Here is a 21,557-nt window from a genome sequence, read left to right as displayed (position 1 = left end):
ATTTTTGAAATTGAGTGACAAGGATATGGCGGTTCATTGTGAGATTCCAGTTTTTTTTTTTGAACTTGAGAAAAATTTTATAACAAATATTATAAAAGTGAGAATACCAAATGTAGATGGCCACACTTCTGGGTGCGAGTCCTCCTTCTCACTGCAGTGTCACTAATTTGATGCTGGGTTAATTTATTAGCTTATTGATAATATCATACTCCTATGCTCTATAAAATAGGCCATATTACCTTTTCATATAATGGCAATGTATGTTAACATAAAAGGCAGGTACATAACATAGGAAGTGCTCCTTAACTGATAATTATTATTATTATTTATTTTTAATTTTTTCTAGTGAAATATTTTCTTAGTGAAATATTCTTTTAGATCTTCATCTCATCTGTGCCAGACTTAAAAAATGTATTAAAAGTGAAGAGGATATCAAATAAAACAATTTTCCCTCTCAACTCCCCCCCTTCCTTTTTCTCTCTCTATCTCTCAGTTTCTCATGCACACATCCACAAAACACCTTTAATAATATCTGAATTTGTTTATACAAAATGCATTATAATAGCAAATATTTTAATGTCCACTTTTAGATCTGTGAGAATTTCATCTTTTTAAAAACAGATCCCTTTCAAAGAAAGCGGAATCAAGGATAGCATTTCTCAACTTTCCATACAAAGTAGTGCTTAGGTTACTTGAAGTACTTGGTGGAGTTTAGAATAGACACTTAAAGTAATGCATTCTACAGATAGTCTCTATTTGAACTATTTTATTTCAGTAGTATATGATTAATCCCGTTAAAACATGTTGTCTTTGCAAATCTCATGCCCTTGACGTTCTAATGGGTTCAGGGTATTTACGTATGAACCACAAGTCTTTTAAAATGCTGACGCATACTGTGAAGACTAAAGGTATTGTAATGCCTACAGCAGTTATTAAAAGACTTACAGTAACTTGCTTAGAAGATCTAATACATTTATGATTTCTGTGTTCAGTTTTTATTTGGGAAGAACATGAGGAAGAAAGCAGATGGAACCGAAGAGAAAAAAAATGAGGAACTCATCCCAGTGGAATTACTGGGCATACTGGAATAAACATAGAGGCATGCCCTTAATAAGGAAGCCTTCTCATCTCCTGCCCAGGGTGTGGGTAGAACATCATTTATGCCTGCTTGTGGGCTGCAGAGTTGACCTTTTAGTTATTTTAATTGAAAATGAATTATAATTGATTTCTCTTTTTGCTTGACATATAGAGCTTAACATCCATTAGTTATTACTCCAGTAGAAATCCTTCATCACTTTAAGATGAAGGATGTTTGCAGCAGGAACTCTGCCAGATTATCGGATCATTAGACTGGTCCTGATTCATCATCCTTCATAAAGTTTGGCTGTAATCTTCACATTTATATGATAATACCCCAGTTATGATTAAATGTTCCCATATTATACCTTTCAAATAAGACAGGACTTGTTTAACTCTTTCTCTTCTCTCATGCAATGCTACTATTGATTATGGCTTGATTTTGCTTTCAGTTGACTATGTAACTTGATTGTAACAGCATTCATTTAAGCATCTTAAAAACGCTTGTGTAAGCATTACAGGAAGACTCTTCAGGGAATGAGAAATTACTCAGAAATGGTTCTTGTTGAAATGTTCTATGTTGTGTTAGAATTGGAGCATAACATTTTTTGGAAAGCCAAGAAGTTAGAATCCTTTCTCTATCCTTCTATAGACGAAAGTGCTGACATTTTGGAGAAAATAGCAAGCGCAGGGAACAAGGTCAGTTGTGAGTTGGCACATCAACTCCAAACCGGAATACATAGACTAGAGATGGTCTCTCACCTTGACACAGAGGTCTCTCTTTTTCCCAGATCCGCACTCACTTACATGAGGATAACAAGGAAAGGTGAGCCCAAGGGTAAAGCAACAAGGAATGGCAGGGGGAAAGCAAGGCTTATATTCCAAGCCTGAGGACAGAGCTGGCCTTATTGCATCACACCCAGGCTTCGTAGCTCTGGGCAGATACCAAGAGACCGACTATGTTGAGAAAAGGCATAGAGACCCCTCAAAAGGTCTTCCCTACTCCCAAACTCACACCCAGATTTCAGAGTTTTAATCTCTTTACTTGACACAGAGAAAGCTCTCTCCTTGACCCTTAAGGCCCATTCCAATGCTTTTGCTCAAGGAAGCTAGGAGGAGTCTGAGAAGAGGAGAGGAGCTTGTGTCTCTGAGGTCTAAAAGCTATTATTTACAGTCCCATCAATGGAAATACTCTTGATGAATATAAACCTGTAGACACTCCATTAGTAGCATTGAAAGATAGGATATTCACATAAATCATTTACATGTAACCATTAAGTTTATATAAAATAGGATTTTATTTTATACAAATATTCCTTGTGTAATAAAAACATCTCATGTTTTATTTCTGTACAATACAAGATCCCATACTTTATTCCATATTCTATTATATTCATAAATTATGGTCTTGCTATAATTCTGACTCGGTTGAGTACCTAGAACAGCTATTAAGAAACTACTATTTCAGAGACTTCCGGAGAAGATGGCGGCTTAGTAAGACGCGCGGGTCTTAGTTCCTCCTCCAGAAAAGCAACTAAAGAAACAGAAACAATACAAAACAGCTCCCGGAGTCACGACAGAGACCAAAAAAGACAGCGTACCCCATTCTGGAACGGCTGAACGGGTAGGGAGAATCCACTGCTGTGAGATACCCGAGGGGTGCACGTTTTCCCGGCTGGGGTGGCTGGCGTCTGGGGTCCTCTCCACGCACGTGGCTCCCCGGTCTGACTGGGAACATTGGATAGCGGGGCCCTCCCGTCACGCTTGGCGTCTCGGGCCAGCTGGGCAATTTGGACCGGCACTCCCCCAAGCCACGGCCAGCGGCCCCCGCCTCCACGCGCGGTTTCCCGGGCCGACTGCCCCGCAGACAAACGACCGCCACGAGCACCACCTACTGGGCAGGAAAAGAAAAACAGAGCCCAGAGATTTCACAGAAAAAGCTTTCAACCAGCTGGGTAACACACCCAGGGAGATCTGATCAAATGCCCAGACACCAGCAGAAAATAATGGATGGCGCTCGGAAAATTGAAGATATGGCCCAATCAAAGGAACAAACCAATAGTTCAAATGAGATACAGGAGCTGAGACAACTAATGCTGAATATACGAACAGAAATGGAAAAACTCTTCAAAAACCAAATCAATAAATTGAGGGAGGACATGAAGAAGATATGGGCTGAACAAAAAGAAGAAATAGAAAATCTGAAAAAACAAATCACAGAACTTGTGGGAGTGAAGGACAAAGAAGAAAAAATGGAAAAAACAATGGATACCTACAATGGTAGATCTAAAGAGACAGAAGCTACAATTAGTGAACTGGAGGATGGAACAACTGAATTCCAAAAAGAAACAGAAACTATAGGGAAAAGAATGGAAAAACTTGAGCAGGGAATCAGGGAACTGAATGACAATATGAAGCGCACAAATATACGTGTTGTGGGTGTCCCAGAAGGAGAAGAGAAGGGAAAAGGAGGAGAAAAGCTAATGGAAGAAATTATCACTGAAAATTTCCCAACTCTTATGAAAGACCTAAATATACAGATCCAAGAAGTGCAGCGCACCCCAAAGAGAATAGACCCAAATAGGCGTTCTCCAAGACATTTACTAGTTAGAATGTCAGAGGTCAAAGAGAAAGAGAGGATCTTGAAAGCAGCAAGAGAAAAACAATCTGTCACATACAAGGGAAACCCAATAAGACTATGTGTAGATTTCTCAGCAGAAACCATGGAAGCTAGAAGACAGTGGGATGATATATTTAAATCACTAAAGGAGAAAAACTGCCAACCAAGACTCCTATATCCAGCAAAATTGTCCTTCAAAAATGAAGGAGAAATTAAAACATTTATAGACAAAAAGTCACTGAGAGAATTTGTGACCAAGAGACCAGCTCTGCAAGAAATACTAAAGGGAGCACTAGAGTCAGATACGAAAAGACAGAAGAGAGAGGTATGGAGTAAAGTGTAGAAAGAAGGAAAATCAGATATGATATATATAATACAAAAGCCAAAATGGTAGAGGAAAATATTATCCAAACAGTAATAACACTAAAAGTTAATGGACTGAATTTCCCAATCAAAAGACATAGAATGGCAGAATGGATTCAGCTTTAAGACAAGATAAACTTATGAACCATGTAATAACATGGATGGACCTAGAGAATATTATGCTGAGTGAATCCAGCCAAAAACTAAAGGACAAATACTGTATGGTCCCACTGATGTGAACGGACATTCGAGAATAAACTTGAAATATGTCATTGGTAACAGAGTTCAGCAGGAGTTAGAAACAGGGTAAGACAATGGGTAATTGAAGCTGAAGGGATACAGACTGTGCAACAGGACTAGATACAAAAACTCAAAAATGGACAGCACAATAATACCTAATTGTAAAGTAATCATGTTAAAACACTGAATGAAGCTGCATCTGAGCTATAGGTTTTTGTTTTGTTTTGTTTTGTTTTGTTTTGATTTTACTATTATTACTTTTATTTTTTTCTCTATATTAACATTCTATATCTTTTTCGGTTATGTTGCTAGTTCTTCTAAACCAATGCAAATGTACTAAGAAATGATGATCATGCATCTATGTGATGATGTTAAGAATTAATGATTGCATGTGTAGAATGGTATGATCTCTAAATGTTGGGTTAATTTCTTTTTTTCCGTTAATTAAAAAAAAAAAAAAAGAGAAGGGATAATTGGAGATGAAGGGATACAGACTGTACAACGGGACTGGATATAAAAACTCAGAAATGGACAGCACAATACTACCCAATTGTAATGCAATTATGTTAAAACACTGAAAGAAGCTGCATGTGAGGTATAGGTTTTTTGTTTTTGTTTTTTTTGTTTTTTTTTCTTTCTATTATTGTTTTAATTCTTATCCTGTTGTCTTTTTATTTCTTTTTCTAAATTGATGCAAATGTACTAAGAAATGATGAATATGCAACTATGTGATGTTATTAAGAATTACTGATTGTACATGTAGATTGGAATGATTTCTAATTGTTTTGTTAATTCTTTTTTTAATTAATAAAAAAAAATAAAAAAAAAATAAAAAAAAAAACATCAAAAAAAAAAAAAAAAAAAAAAAAAAAAAAGAAACTACTATTTCATACACCAGATTAAATTACATAATAGTAAGAGATAATCTTATTTGAAAGTTTTTTCACTTTAACTTTTTATGTTGATGTGAGATTTGCAGGAAAGTGCAAAGTTGAACAAAGAATTCCCATATATCCTTTACCCATATTTGTTTTCTCATTTTCTTTCTTTCTGTTTTTGTCCAAACCATTTGAAAGCAAGTTGCTGACATGATGTTCCTTTACTCCTTAATACGTCAGTGTGTATTTCCTAAAAAATCAAGGACATCTTTCACATATCCATAGTTTAATTATCAACATCAGAAAATTAAGACTGATACAATACTATGACTTAAACAACAGATCTTATTCAGAAGTTGCCAGTTGTTCTTTAGAGCAGAAAAAAAAAGAAATCTTCCTGGATCACACATTGTGTTCAGTTGCCATATCTATTGGTCTTTTATTAATTTGGGCCATTTCCTCAGTCTCAATATACAGATATAGAAGTGGACTCACACAGCTTATTTTCTCTAGGGCCACAGAAATGAGTGGCTTCAGGTTCAAATTCCTGTTTTTTTAGTGTCCTGAACTCATCTTCAGTCCAATATACCATGTAATCTCTTGCCTTGCATGCTGGAAAATATGTCTGGTTTGAATATTTGAGTATTTAACCTCTACCACTGCCATATGGCAGACACTTATAAGTGGGGAACCAAGTCACAAGCCTGATGACTTATCTTGAACTGAATTTACCAATGCTTAGTTGAAATTTATCAACCTGGCAATCTCTATCAGCTTCATCTGATACAACCTTATTCATGTTTCATTTAGAGTTTTAGTGGATTAAACAAGATGTGCTTATGTTTAGCTATTACATGTATAGCATTGTCAAAATCTCTGGGAGAATTTAGTCAACGAAAGCTGTAATCTGGATACATATCAAATATACATACCGATAGAGAATATAAGGGAGACTCAAGATATATGCTTCATTTAAGGAAAGAGCAATACTATTTTAATTAGAATTCTATCAAGTGAATAAAGAAAGTTTGTTAATATCTACATTTTGTAAGGTTTCATGAATTTGTACCACAATGAAATATATAGTGGCACCAATCAGACCACTTTGTTTTTCTGTTTCTTGCTATCTTGCCCACTAACTTTTGTAATGCCAACTCAATAGTCAGAGTAACTTGATTTGGCCAACAAGGCCCTAGAAAAATCCATGTGCACTTGCTTGTAAAGAGAGTTTATTGTAATTTCAAGTAATTAGCAACTACAAAAATATTTGTTAAAGAATTAATAATAATAATCTGATGACAAAATTACTAAGTTGAGTTCGGTTCCCTGTGCAATATTATTCTATTAAAAAATAATTTTAGGATAAACTTCCCATTTGTGAGCTCAATATTGTTCTAATTAATAATTTTTGGGTTTGTATTACATATATTTTCATATATTTGTTAATATAGAAATACATTGTCTAAAAATGTATTGCAACTGTAAGAACACAACTATCTCTGATTTATTTAAAGTCTTTGAGTATAAATTTAATTTAGACTGATATTAATATTGCAAGCCAACTTCCTTTTTTGTGGGGGGGGGGTTGCATGGTCTGGAAATCGAACCCGGGTTTCCCACATGAAAAGCGAGCATTCTACCACTTACCCATTCATGCATTCTGCAAGCCTACTTCCTTTTAGTTTGTGTGGTTTTTTCTGAGCAGATAGAGCTTTGACCATACTTGCTCATTCTTAATTATTTTTAATTGTTTAACGTGACTTGTTATTTGCACAAAATTGGATTTTGCTTTATAGAAAACTTGAGAATCTTTTGTTTAATTTAGTGTTTTATTCCAGGAATGTTTAATATTATAAGTGGATGTGAGCTTCTACATCTTTATTTCCTGAGCACTACATTGACATCTGACATTGACAACCCATTTTCAAGTTGAATTGAAAATTATTGTAACCATGATTTCTAGATTCTTGTCTACTTAAATATTTAAAGAAATTGTATGCACTTAATTCAATATTAGTCACAGATTAACAGCAAAAATCAAGGGCAAAAATAAAGAAATCAACCCAGATGTCTTGGAAATGAATAAAATGAAAAAGAGGAATAGACTAATGCAAAAATTCTAATCTGTGTGTTAAAAAGACTCAGGTTGGCATTGAATTGTTAATATTTGCTATGGTATAAAAGTAGACTTCTTTGTTATTTTTAAATAGTGTAAGTTTCAAACATAGAGAAGACAAACTTTAGGAGAGTTTGTGTTTTCTTTTATGAAAACCCAGGCATAATTTAACATTAAAATGGCCTCGGGCTACTAGTCTTAAATATGTCACCTCAAATTGTATAAAAACAATGATAACAAAAATGGATATATAATTATGTATATATATATACATATATGTGTATATGTGCATGTGCATATAAGTTGTGCATGCATATATGGTATACGCATGTGTGTGTATGTGTGTGTATTTGATACTGAAGGAACAGACACTAATTATGAAGTAAACAAAGCTTAGTCGAAACAAAAATGCCTCAACCTCAGTCCATAGTATATTGTCCTCTGTCTTTGCTTCATATAAAAATAAATCATGATTTTAAATTTTTTAAAACTGGTCAAAATCTGTTTTGGACACATTGCACCAAATCTTCTGTGACCCAGACTTAAAGCTTATACCAAGGGTAGCACTGGGACACCATTAGTCTCTCACTCTCAGAAATTATTCTGTGATCCCCTAGTTCTAAGTTGACAAATCTGTTGAATCTTGAATATATATCACATCTTATATTTCTTTACCATTTTAAAAAATTAATCGCTTCCATTGTTCTACCTGTCTTTGACAAAAGGAAGATTTTGGGTGATGTTTTCTTATTGATTCCACTCATTTCTATGCTATACTATGTAGCCTCACTCTTTTTCTTTTGAGCTGAATGGAGTTTTAGAAATCTATGTGATCACCATTGAAACTTTAGTATTGAAAAGTACTTAAAATGAAAAATATTTTCACTAAAAAAGTGAAAAATAATGCTTATTTTATAGATTTTTTAAACATCTACTATGTAATAGGAACAATGTCCCATGTGTAAATATAGTCCTCAAACTAAACTAATTTTCAGTCAAAATGTAATTTAAGGAAGTCAAATTTTGTGTTACTTCAGTACTGGCATGTGACATAGGTAATGCTGGAACATGATTTAATAGAACCAGAAGAGTGTTTTACAATTTTGTAAAATAAAATGTAGCTATCAGAACATAGATAGCAACTTATGAAAACAAAACAGAACATAACAAAGCAAAATCAAGAACAGATGCTATTTTAGGATTTCAGTTAGATTAATGTGCCTGAAGTCAACTGAATTCCAATAGCAAAGCTACATCTAACTGTGCACATCAAATGACAATCTATTAGGCTAATTTCAAATGACGAATTTTTAATGCAATATGGTGATTAAACCATAGGCTTCATTTGCCTCTTGAAGTCCTTGAGATAGTGGATCAAGCAAATGTGTACTAGATCCCTTATTATGGAATGAATTTTATTGTTAGATTAAAATTGAAAAAACTCGTACAATCTATAGCTATGTGATTGCATGCAAAAATAAACTGTAGTTGTAGATATTTCAAATTGGAAACCAACAAAACAGCAAGAAAACAAAATAAGTCTATTAGGGACTATATACAGATGTACAAATAGTTTGCTTATATTACACTTGCATATTATTCCATATAACTTGAAATGACTTTTTTTCATGGAGATTTATATTTTCTTTTGCCTGAGATACCATGCATTAGTCCGGTAATAACAGAAACAACTACAAGAGAAGAGCATGGACTAAATTACATTTGCAACTTCAGAACATTTGGAGGTGTACAATTCTTGAAATTCAGTGCAAGACAGGATTTAAGCAATGGTTATAGGTGAAAATTTTATGGCCTATGGAGCTTTCAGGGATTCATTTACTGATAAATTTGACTCATAAAAAGAGAACAGGAAGGCATATTTGATGATAAAATTTAACACTCCATTGAACTGGATGAAGACCTTTATTAGGAAGCCAGGATCCGGGAAGCCCATCTCCTCTTTTTCTATACTGGAGAAGATGTGAGCACAATTTTAATACCTGTTCCCTACATGACTATCGCCTAGCAACGTAATTCCTTCCCATAATGTCATTGACAAGATTTGGGGGTTGGGAAAGGGTGGAACTCAGACCCACCAATCCATCCATTTGAGGCGACACCTTGGCCAACACCGGTAATCGGTATGATACTTGTTCCTTAGAATTCTAAGCATTTGAGTAACCATCAGTTTCCGCAGGATTAAGACTCAATCCCTTATGGAAACTTTTAGAGCTTTCCCCACAACCATAGCATAGTACAGAATTTCTATGCCTTCCTTGATTCGACCGAAAATTTATCTAAGAAATTCTTAGGCTGGGAGGGAGGCATGGGTAAAATATCTTTCACTGCCTTCTCAGTTCAATCATTTTTATTGGATAAAGTGGAAAAGTCCCCTCTTTCACCCAGAGATTGAGCAATATCAATGCTTTTTAGACAAACTGCCAGATTTATCAAGTTAAAAGATACACTATTTGAAAATCTCTGTACTGAGCACTTAGGGGAATATAAATAAATAGAGACAATGCTCCATAGAATGTATAATATTTTTTAGAGTGAAAACACAGTCATGTGAAAGGAAAATGCAACAGTCTGAGAATGACAAGTAAATGAATGGTGAGGAATTCAAGAACGGAATGCTTGGCAGAAATCAACTTGAGATTCACTTGGTTGGTCAGGAATAGCTCCGTTGAAAATGAGATATCTGAGCAGGATCCTTAAGTTAGAATTTTTAAGGGTAAGATTGTTGTTTTGTAGAAAAAGAATAATGTTCCAGGAAGTTGAAAAACAGCCTGAATAAAGGAAACCATGCTGGGATAATAACACTTTAGTTCAAAATATCTATCATGGAGCAGTTACATTCAATAGTGTAGACTTGTGTTCAAGCCAGAAATGCTCCCTCCAATGAGCTAAGAACTTTATTTTGCAATCATTTTACTTTTCTCTCTTCTCCCATACCCACAATTTTCTCTTCAATATTTTCTCTCACTTTTGCTTCTCAAGCCAACATAATGCTTTCCCCTGATGCTCTCTTATCATCTACATTATTTCTGTAAGCAGGTAATCCTTTGCTATTCATGCAAATGAATAAGCTATCAGTTTGTATTCTTTCACTCTTAAATGGTAAGATCTACATCACTATGGGAATAATATTTCTTAATTAATTAAAGGCCTAAACGGAATCTTTGAGTGTATGAGGCTCTATCTAACACCCTAGGGAGGGACCGTTGAAGTCTGGGATCCGAAAACCATTAAGCTGTTCCTCAGAGCTTAATCAAATCTAATTCTAAGGGCACAGACTTTTGAAAAAGCCCCTGATAATTGTGACAAGATGCCATTAATGATTAAACTCATTTAACTGCTAACAGTAGTCCAAAGTCTGATAAAGTGTTAAGTGCTTATGTAACGCTATAGGTGAGATTTATTTTGCAGAGCTGTACTTTGTTGTGAAAGGAGCCCTGGGCCATGAACTGGGAAAGCGAGAATTTATTCTATTTTCTACTATTCTATATGGTAGCTGTCTCTCTTATGAAAAATAAAATATATTATCCGCCTCATTCAATTCAGAACAGCTTTCTCGAGGATTAGATGAGTATCAAGTATGTGAGCATTTTGAAAACATAGTTACACCATATAATTATTTTATTAGGAAAAACATGTTTCCAGTCTTTCAATCACTCTTCAACACATTCCAAAAATGTAAGGCCACCATATCTGAAGATTAAAATAACCTTTATTACTAATAAAATAAATTAAGAATAATCTCCGCCCATTCCTTGCCTCACAGAAATCGCTGTCAAGGTCACTGTTGACTTCATGGGTCTAAAATCCAAGCAACACATCTCTGTCCTTGACCCAATCTACTTCTAAGTGGCCTTCAAGATTTTCTTCCTTCTGTCTCTAGAATACCACTGTCTCCTAGATTTCCTCTTATAACCTGGCTGGGTATCAGTTTTCAGTGCCTTTTGCTGTCCCGTCTACTCTTCATTGGCCTTTGATTTTGTAGGGGAAAACAGAGGTTCTCAGGATTCAGTGCCACTTTTCTCTTTCTTATCTATAATCTTTTATTACATCTAGCCTTGAAACATCAGATATTTATTAACATATTAGCTATGTCGTGATAATATGCTTCATTGTAAAATGACTAGGTACCTCTTATTAATTTCATTAAATGAGTATTTATTGAGTCTACTATGTGTGGGTATAGGACAAGGCTTTGTAAATAAGATGGTGAATGCAGCAGGTTGAATTTTGTCTGGAATGTGACCCTCTAGGTAGAATCATTCACTCTTGATAGAACAGTCTTCTTTGGGAGGGAGTGAATCCCCATTAAGTGATACAGTGCAAATGCAAACCTCATTAGCATTTGGCATCTAATCAGAATCTGGAGAAAATAAAAAGTAATTCTGATGTTCTATGAAAATGTTCCATGCAAAATCTAGTATATTGTAATCATACGTTTTCATTAGCTGCCATTATAAAGTCATTTACTTTCTTTCAAATAAAGTTGACTCAATAAACTCTAATATTTACACAGCTGAAGAAAAGCTGTCATATGATAAAATAACATTGTCTGAGTTTTGCAAAATGTGAATACAGGTGATACAGTCTAGGATAATATATAAAAACATGCACATTTAATATATGTGTGTATATGTAAATAAACACATATTCAATATAGAAAGGCACAGTAAATGGACTAAAATTTTAGAAAAGTTCGTTATTAATGTTTTGCATCTATAAGCTGAATATTTATGTTTATATATTTTACTCTTAAATATTCAGGTTTCATACTGAGTGTACAACTTACTGATCTACTTTTATTACCTAAAAATGAATGAAGAATATTTTCCCATGTTAACATTTGGTTTTGTTAGAATGATTTTTAATTGATACCTTGTATGCCATTTTGAGGATATTTGTATTTATTTATATATTTTATGTATTTTCCTATGGGTTGCTATCTTTCATTTTTTTATAATTTAGAAGGCACATAATACCTAGCGCTAATTTTATTGATACATGTTTATAAATGTTTTAGTAAGAAATGAAAGCTATTTCCCTCATTAATAAACTAATGAAATAAGTTATATCTATTTATTAACTTCAAAAGCATTATAGAGCATTTAAAAATATTCCTTTCAGTGTTAGAGATGGTATCTTCTTTGATTTGTGGTGCATTTGTTTAGTTTAATATTTTTTTTTTGGATGTCACAGTATGTTTCAGGGAGGAACAAGAAACAGGACGGAGGCAGGCATTTATATATATGTATATGCATATATGTAGAAATATTAGCTGAAGTTCCTGAGATATGTATGTATTCTTGTTTTTTATGCTCTTGAACTTCAGTAATGTAAAATTATTATGTAAATATAAATGTCTAATATGTTTGGCATATCTTACAGTTTCATTTTTACCAAAGTTGAGCATTTGTGTACTTTCAAACTCTTAAACATAATTAGACGGAAACATTGAGGTGATTCTAAAATTTTGACAGAATCACTTAAATGCCAAGTAAATAATTAAAAATAAAAGTAACAGTTAACTGAACCAAAAGAATATCCCATTCCTCCTCATGATAATTTATAGAACATGACATGAAAACTTGGGATGATTAGACATTTTTCTAAGCACTATGTATAATCCATGGGCATTACAAATAGAATAGGTTGATTTAGAATGATGGCAAGTAACAGATACTAAAGCACAGTGGAAACAGAAGAAAAATACAGTTGTAACAAACAAGGAGAAATATGTTTATTAGGCCCATCATGCAATGGTGGCATAGAAAAGGACTCCCACTCAGAGAATCACGTGCTCTTAGAGTTGATCACCAATGTTCAAAAATTCAAACTACTAATTCAGTGAAGGCATCTCATTTATAATATCCCTGAGAGATGAAGTCAATGCTATGCTAAATGATTGACTGTGATAGACTCTGGAGCCAATCCATTTTATTTGTGTGATAGTTCTAGCTTGAGAAGTAATACGTCATAGTAGTTAAAAACATAATTTTCTAAGTAAGATGAGTTGGGTTTACAGCTCAGCCTTGTCACTCAATCCAAGTTACATGAGCAGACCACCTAGACCAACTGTGTTGAATGGTTTATTTTCACTTAAGCACTTCTGACTAATACATAGTAACCACTACGTAAGGTTTAAATATCATTAATATTCCAATTTTGGGAAGTTCTCTGGTTTTTTTTAGATAATCTGACTTCTCCACAAAATCTGTCTGAAAATAAATGGCCAACACTGATTGAATTCTGGTAGTAGTCAACATCCCTGGTATGGATAATTATTATTTTTATTAAAGTTTGGTCTTATAGAATGCAAAACCCATGGTTTTAAAATTCCTTGCCATGAGACTTTCCCCCGGGTGTCAAGGCAAGATGGAAAAGGCACATGGACTTAACTGCTGTTAATCATCATGCTCAGCTAATTTTGATGACCTAATTCCACTGTCATCCTGATTTGGCCTTCTGTATGAAGAAAAACTAATTTTTCTGCTTAAACATTCCTTCTACTGTTAGAAAACCCTCCAAATTATCATTTTCCATCCAATCCACAGCTCTACCAATGGTAATGTATACCATTCTATAAGATATATAAATATGACTGAAGATACATTTATATCTGAGTTGTTGAAAGTGTGTAAAATGGTTACCTTCAAATCAATGACACGAGATATATATGTTCTAATAGTATCTTCAAGTTCTCCTTAATAGCACTTACTAAAACTGTCCTTCATTATGTAATTATTTATTTAATACTAGGTTTTCCCCAGCAGAATGCTGTCTCTACAAAGGTAGAGCCACTGCCTGAATTACTCATTATTTACTGGCTGAATAAATATTCACTGAGCATCTCCCATATGCCGAATAACCTGCTAGGCAGAAAAAGAAGCAGGGATACTTTCTCACATGGAAACCTCAGACCAATGAGACACATCACTGGTCCTGATACCCAACAGGTTTCTGTCACCTAACAAGTTTCCAGAATGTATAGATTTAAAAATAAATGAATGCATTGCCACTTCTTAGCATAGGCTCGCAAACACACAAATTTGCATGTGGCAACCCCATGTTCCATTTGAATTCTTTTCTAATCAAAATTTGGCAAACGTGTTTTGTAAAGGGCTAGATAATAAATATTTTAAGCTTTATACAATCTCTGCAGCCGCTACTGAAGTATACCATGCAAAGCAATAGCATCATAGACGATATATAAGTAAATGGATGTGACTTTGTTTTAAGAAAATACTGTTTATACAAAAAAGTCTTGAGCTGGATTGGACCCACAGCCATAGGTTGCTGGCCCCTAGTTTAGATCTTACACATACTAGTTGCTCCATGTGGGTGTACTGAATAGCACTGCACTACCTCTGTCAATCTCTTCTCATATTGCACAGTTTCCAGAAACTCACAATGCTGCTGTTATCCAACCCCACCACCACCACCACTGCAACTCCACACAGTGGGCACGTAGACGCTTCTGTGGTCCCTTTTTAAGAATACTCCTAATCTGCACATAGTGTCCCCGAAAGTATTTCGCCAGTGCAGCCTGTGGCATTGCTTCTTTCAGATTACTGGACACCATAATCCTATAGTCTTAATGTTTCAAAATTTGGCTCCCAATGCTGATTCTCAGCAAGTTTCTGTTCAACTGAAACCTTTGTTGGCAGCTAGAGCTTTCCTCTTTATTTGGAATTCTAATCTTTAGAGTATCAATTTTGTGTTCCTGATTGTAGGAAGAATACATTAGTGTGCTAAAATTTTTAAATGTTAATTTTGTGAACTTTCTTATTAGTATACCTTTTATCATCTAAAAATCTGGTAAGTCTTACTTCTGTAATTTCCTTGACGTTATTAAGAGAAACCTGTCATCTCCTTACAAAATAATTCATCAACTCCATTTATGTATAATTTTGAACCAGCTATGACTCTATTTAATCCCTAGTATCTTCTAAAAAAGATGTGCCTATTTCTGCAAAATTAACATGGAACATTGTCATTACATGAATAAAATAAAAACACACTGCACTTGCATTGTTTTGGGTGGGTGATAAAGACAATACAGTGATCTTAAGGAAAAATAAATGGCTTAATTTGACATGTTTTATTTGAACCAATTCTATACACACAGTCAACCCCTACAGTATTTTCTTTGTGTTTATATATGCTTGGTTTGGTTTAATAATTTTAATCTAAAATTTTAAATAGCTAGTTTGCTTCCAGAACCCAAACTTTTTATAATTTACAAATTATTTTATGTCCAGTTTTATAATGTGTCACATATTTTCAAATTACTGAAATTATTTTTTATGAAGGAACAGCAAATTCCTTTAAAACCATGGAACCATTATCATGCCCCTAACTATTTGAAATTATATTTGAAATATCTAGATTCAAGCCAACTACCTCCTTATGTGTTAAGCTACACTTTGCTTTTTAGTTTGATGCTTTCATTCTTTCAAAATCATAATTTTCCATTATGTATAATTCACAGCAAAATGTATGTTATGTTTTTCAGCCAAGTCTCTGGTTATTGTGAGAAAAATATGGTACTAACGGTACACAGTATTCGAATCTCCACAAACACCACATAAAAATGGACTGAGAAATAAGATAGCTATCTAAATATTTACTAAACAAATGGCAAGTTGTCATGGTCAGGGTCATGTGTCAACTTGGCCGGGTGGTGGTGCCCGGTTGTCTGGTTGGGCAAGTGCTGGCCTGTCTTTGCTATGAGGACATTTCATGAACTTAAATCACGATTGTGTGGGCTGTATCCACAGCTGTTTGTATTTGTAATCAGCTAAGGAGAGTGTCTTCTGCAATGAGTGATGCTTAATCTAATCACCAGAAGGCTTTTAAGGAGGATTCAGAAGTGACAATCACTATTCCTGCTTCAGCCTGACAGCCTCTCTTGTGGAATTTGTCCAGACCCTTCATTGGAGTTGCCAGCTTCAAAAATGATTTCAGAAGCAGATATACAGGTTTCACAGCTTGTCCTGGGAATTTTTGGAAACTTACATTCCCACGGTTTCCCAGTCAGCCTCTCCTGAGAATTCACTGAGTTTACCAGCTTGTGGCCTACCCCTATGGACCTTGAACTCTGCATCCCCATGGTTATGTGAGATACTTTTGTAATTTTATATCTATGGATATCTTCTGCTGATTCTGTTTCTCTAAAGAACCCTAGCTAATACACAAGGAAAAAGAAAAAGGAATCAATGTATCCGATGGGCCCAAGAACAGGAGAACCCCAAACCAGCCAATAAGTGTTTGCTGGAAGCCTGGTTGGGCCAATTTGAGAGTAGCAGCTGAAACTTGCTGGGATTTTACCCAGCTCAATAGGAAGTGAGAATAAGTAGCCTAGGTTCAGGTCTTAAGGCCTCGGAGGAGTACAACACTTGTGAACTCTTGACACGGACCAGCTGTTTTGCTCCTCCTGGAACAAGATTTACACTGAGGAGAAAGCTTGTAGTGGAATCATAGTTGAGCAGGACAAGTACAATTCAGGTAAAAGAAAGAAAATTCAAGATAAAAGTGAAAGAAGGGGACAGAGCCAGGAAATCTCTGAAGGCAAGCTGCCATCTTGTTGGACAATGAAAAAGAACAGTAAAGGGAGCATTGCCAAGTTAGAAAAACTGTCCTAAATACACTTTCCTCCTAAAAGTTGAGGAATCTTCTACAACTCTCCAAAAAGATCAGGCCACACACTATTTAAGACTACAACCTATTACCCAAAATGAGCTAAAATAAATTAAGATCATGATATAAGAAATGAAAGAACAACCTAAATCAGGACTGGAAATGAGGAGCTCAGAAAATCATTAGAATTAAAAAAATATTTCAGAAATTAAGACAAAACTATAAGGCATATAGAACAAGAAAGCAAATAAACCCCACATAAAATGCCTTAACAAACATAGAAATTAAAAAGAAAAAAATAAAAGTTTTCAAATGGTGCAGAAAAAGCAAAAAAAAATCAAGAGAGAATGAAAAATATGAAAGGAAAATAAAAGATATCTCCAACATATAAATAACAGCTTGCATAATAAAAGAACACATGTACCTAAGGGTATCCAATAAAAATCAAACCAAACACCAAACTAAAACATTATGATCAAGACATAAAACACCAGGAGAGTTATACTAAAATTACTAGGCTTTAAAGAAAAATAAAAAATATATATGTATTGTGTATGTGGACAAAAAATGAAAATGATTTTCAAGGGAAACATTTTTCATCATTATAATAATCAAAAGTAATTCTTTATTCCATAAGAAACCTGTTCATATTTAAGACAGTGAAAGAAATGAAATGTAAGTCAAGGGCTGTCTATCAACACAATTTTGTCTAGTATAATGACCACAATCAAACTGCTATCAATATCAACCCAGGAAAAATTGTCCTTAGGTGGTCTTCCTGAGGAATCCACTTGAGAACAAGCATCAGTTGTCAAAAATTACTAGAGAGAAATTGACATAAGGAATTGGTGGTTAACATTAAATATATGGTTACTCATAGACCTAAGACTAAGTGATGGAGAGACAACAATCTTGCCAAATAGCACCAAATCTAGAAAAGACTATTGAGGTCATGTCAAAATAACTCAATAGATAATTGAACAAGGCTCCCATTGGTTGCAAATGGAGCAATTTGAACTTCGTTAAGGGTTAAAATTGAAATGGATTGAAATCCATCCAATATGATCAAATCCAGGAGTCAATTATAATATTGGAAAGGAAAAAACATGGAGACTTCTGGGAAGATAGAATAGATATGTCTTATTTTATTCTTCACACTAATCACAGCTAGAAACCCTGACCATTATATGTAAAACAAACGTAAGAAAGGGTGGTGCAAAGGGGCTCAGTGGCAGAATTCTTGCCAGCCAAGCCAGAGATCTTGGGTTTGATTCCTGGTGCCTGCCTATGCAAACACAAAAAAAGAAGACTCTGAAAGAGATGAAAACATACCATCTGAGGATCTAGAGATTTGAGAAACAACATGGTAGTAAGTTCCAGGGTTTTCTTTTAGCCTTCTATATCCGAGACTTGAAGGTGAAGAGGCCAGCAAACCCAGAAATCTCAGCAAAACAAACAGACAGACAAACAAACAAACAAAAAACTCAACAAAAACCTGCTTTCGTTAGCCAAGGGACCAGGAAAGAGGCAGCCTAGCAAGACCAAATATCTTAGACAATAGCTTCTCTACTGCACCCAAATGTCAAAGGAAAAAAATTGTGAGCCCACCCCACCCATTCCAACAATAGTTGAGTGGATAGACTAGGCTTCCATCTTTGAAAGGCTGTAACAAGTTGCCCCAATACCTCCATCAGGGTGGTGTTGAAGAAAGCAGAGTAAGGAGCCAGGACTTACCCATCAACTGGTATCAAGCTTCCTCCTCCTCTGAAACTCACACACCACAGGTTTAGTTGAGACCATGTGGAAATCACAACTGTCACCTCCACCTAACAGTAATGAGGAGTCACCTCCCCTCATATACTTGGGCATCAATCTCCACTGGGCAGCAAGTGGGGAAGCAAGACTTCTACCTGTATTTGGAAGCAAAGAATATGGAATTCCCTCTTTCCCTGCTAGAGTGGTGCTAGAAAAAGCCAGATAAATCAGACAGTTTAGATAAGATCCAGGGTTTCATAACATAATACAAAAATATCCACGTTTTGATTTAAAATCACTCACCCTGCCAAGAACAAGGGAGATATTAAGCTGAATGTTAACAAGACAATTGATAGATGGCAACACCAAGATGACAAAGATGTTAAAATTATTTGATAAGGATTTTCAAGCAGCCATGATAAGAATGTTTCACTGAGGAATTATGAACATGATTGAAACAGATGAGAAAATAGAAAACCTCAACAAAAAAATAGAAATTCTTAGCAAAGACATAGAAAATATAAAGGAGAATCAAATGAAAATTTTAGAACTGAAAAAATACAACCAAAATAAAAAAGCTCAGTGGATGGGTTTATAGCAGAATGTAGAGGGGAGAGGAATCAATGAATTGGAAGATAGAGCAATAGAAATGATTCAATCTGAACACGATAGTTAAAAGAGACTGAAAAATACAAAATGAACCTAGACTCAGTTACTGTAACAAAAGTTCTAGGAGAGGGGAGAGAAGGCTGGGCTGAAAAGTTGTTAAAGAAACAATGGCTGGAAACTTTCTAAATTTTGTAAGATTCATAAGCCTACAGATTCAAAATGATAAGCAAACCCTGAATATAATAAAAAAAGCATGTCAAGAAATATCATAATTCAACCTGAAAACTAAATACAAAGAAAAAGTCATGAAAGCAGCTGGAGAAGCATGGCATATTACATATTGAGTATAATCAGTTTGAATGACAGTGTATTTCTCACCCAAATTCATGGAGGCCAGAGAAAATTGCACAATATTTTTCTAGTGCTGAAGAAAAAGAATTATTAACCTAGAATCCCACACTCAGAAAGAATATCCATAAGAAATGAAGACATCAACATTTCTCAAATAAGAGAAAACCAAGAGAATATGTCACTTGCAGACCTACACTAAAAGAATGACTAAATAAGTTCCTTAAATAGAAAGGAAATTGTAAGAGAGGAACCATGGAACATGGAACAACAGGAAGGAAAAAACAAAAACAAAAGCATAGCAATCAAAAATTTGGGTAAATACAATGGGCTTTTTTTTTTCTCTTGAATTTCCTAAATTAGATTTAACGATTGAAGCAAAAATTATATCATTGTTTGATGTGGCTTAAAATGTAGGTGTGCTGGTTTGAAAGGATGTATGTCCCCTAGAAAAGCCATGTTTTAATCTAAATCCCATCTCATAAAGGCAGAATAATCTGTATTCAATACTGCATGTTTGAAACTGTAATCAGATCATCTCTCTGGAGATGTGATTTAATCAAGAGTAGTTGTTATGTTTGATTAGGTGATGACATGTCTCCACCTATTTGGGTGGGTCCTGATAAGTTTCTGGAGTCCCATGAATGAGGAAACATTTTGGAGAATGAGAGATTCAGAGAGAGTAGAGCAGAATGACATAACCACAGGAAGCAGAGTTCACTAGCCAGCAACCTTTGGAGATGAAAAAGGAAAATGCATCCCGCAGAGCTTCATGAAACAGGAAGCCAGAAGAAGAAGCTAGCAGATGACACCGTGTTTGCCATGTGTTCTTCCTGATGGGACAGGAACCCTGACTGTGTTCACTATGTGCCTTTCTAGATGAGAGAGAAACTCTGTATTTGCCATGTGCCCTTTCACTTGAGAGAGAAATCCTGAGCTTCATCGACCTTCTTGAATCAAGATTCTTTCCCTGGATGCCTTAGATTGGACATTTCTATAGACTTGCTTTAACTGAGACATTTTCTCAGCCTTAGAAGTGTAAACTAGCAACCTATTAAATTCTCCTGTTTAAAATCCATTCTGTTTCTGGTATATTGTATACCGGCAGCTAGCGAACTAGAACAGTAGGTAAAGGAAATATTTTAAATGACTACATAATAAATGAGAGAGGGTAGAAATACATAAAAGGAAATAAAATTCCTGTACTTCATTTGAAACTGGCAAAAGATGACACCAGTGAACTGTGATAAGTGTCTGCATATAATGTAATACATAGAACAACTTCTATAAAACTATACAAAGAGATGCACTAGAGACACTGTAGATAAATCAACATGGCATTTGAAAAACATTCCAATAACCCATAAGAAGGTAGTAAAGAGAAAACAGAGAAATAAAATCCGTGGGAACAAATAGAAAACAAAAAATAAAATGGCACACTTAAGCCTCAAAATATCAATAAATGCATTAAGTATAAATGATATAAATAAACCAATTAAAAGTTTGAAAGTAAAAGGATAGAAAAAATAGATATGTTATACAACCATTAATCAAAATAAAACTGACTGGATATGTTAGTATAAAAACATATATTGTAGAACTTTAAAAATTATCAGAAACAGAGATGGGTATTATATAATGATAAAGGAACCAATCTACCGAGAAGACATAGCAGCCATAAGTATATATGAAACCAAGAACAGAATTACAAAATATGTGGAACAAAAATGATGGAACTGAAAGAAGAAAGAAACAAATACAGTTGTAGAATTATAGCCAGGCCCTCTAATACTGCTCTCTCAACAATTGATAGAACAGCTAGAGAGAAAAATCAGTTAACACAGAAGAAATTAACAATTTCATCAACAAATGAGATCTAATTGATATGTATAGACTA

This window comes from Tamandua tetradactyla, chromosome 17 (assembly GCF_023851605.1).
Source record: "Tamandua tetradactyla isolate mTamTet1 chromosome 17, mTamTet1.pri, whole genome shotgun sequence".
NCBI classification, from domain to species: Eukaryota; Metazoa; Chordata; class Mammalia; order Pilosa; family Myrmecophagidae; genus Tamandua; species Tamandua tetradactyla.
Note: the sequence above shows the minus strand (reverse complement) of the source record.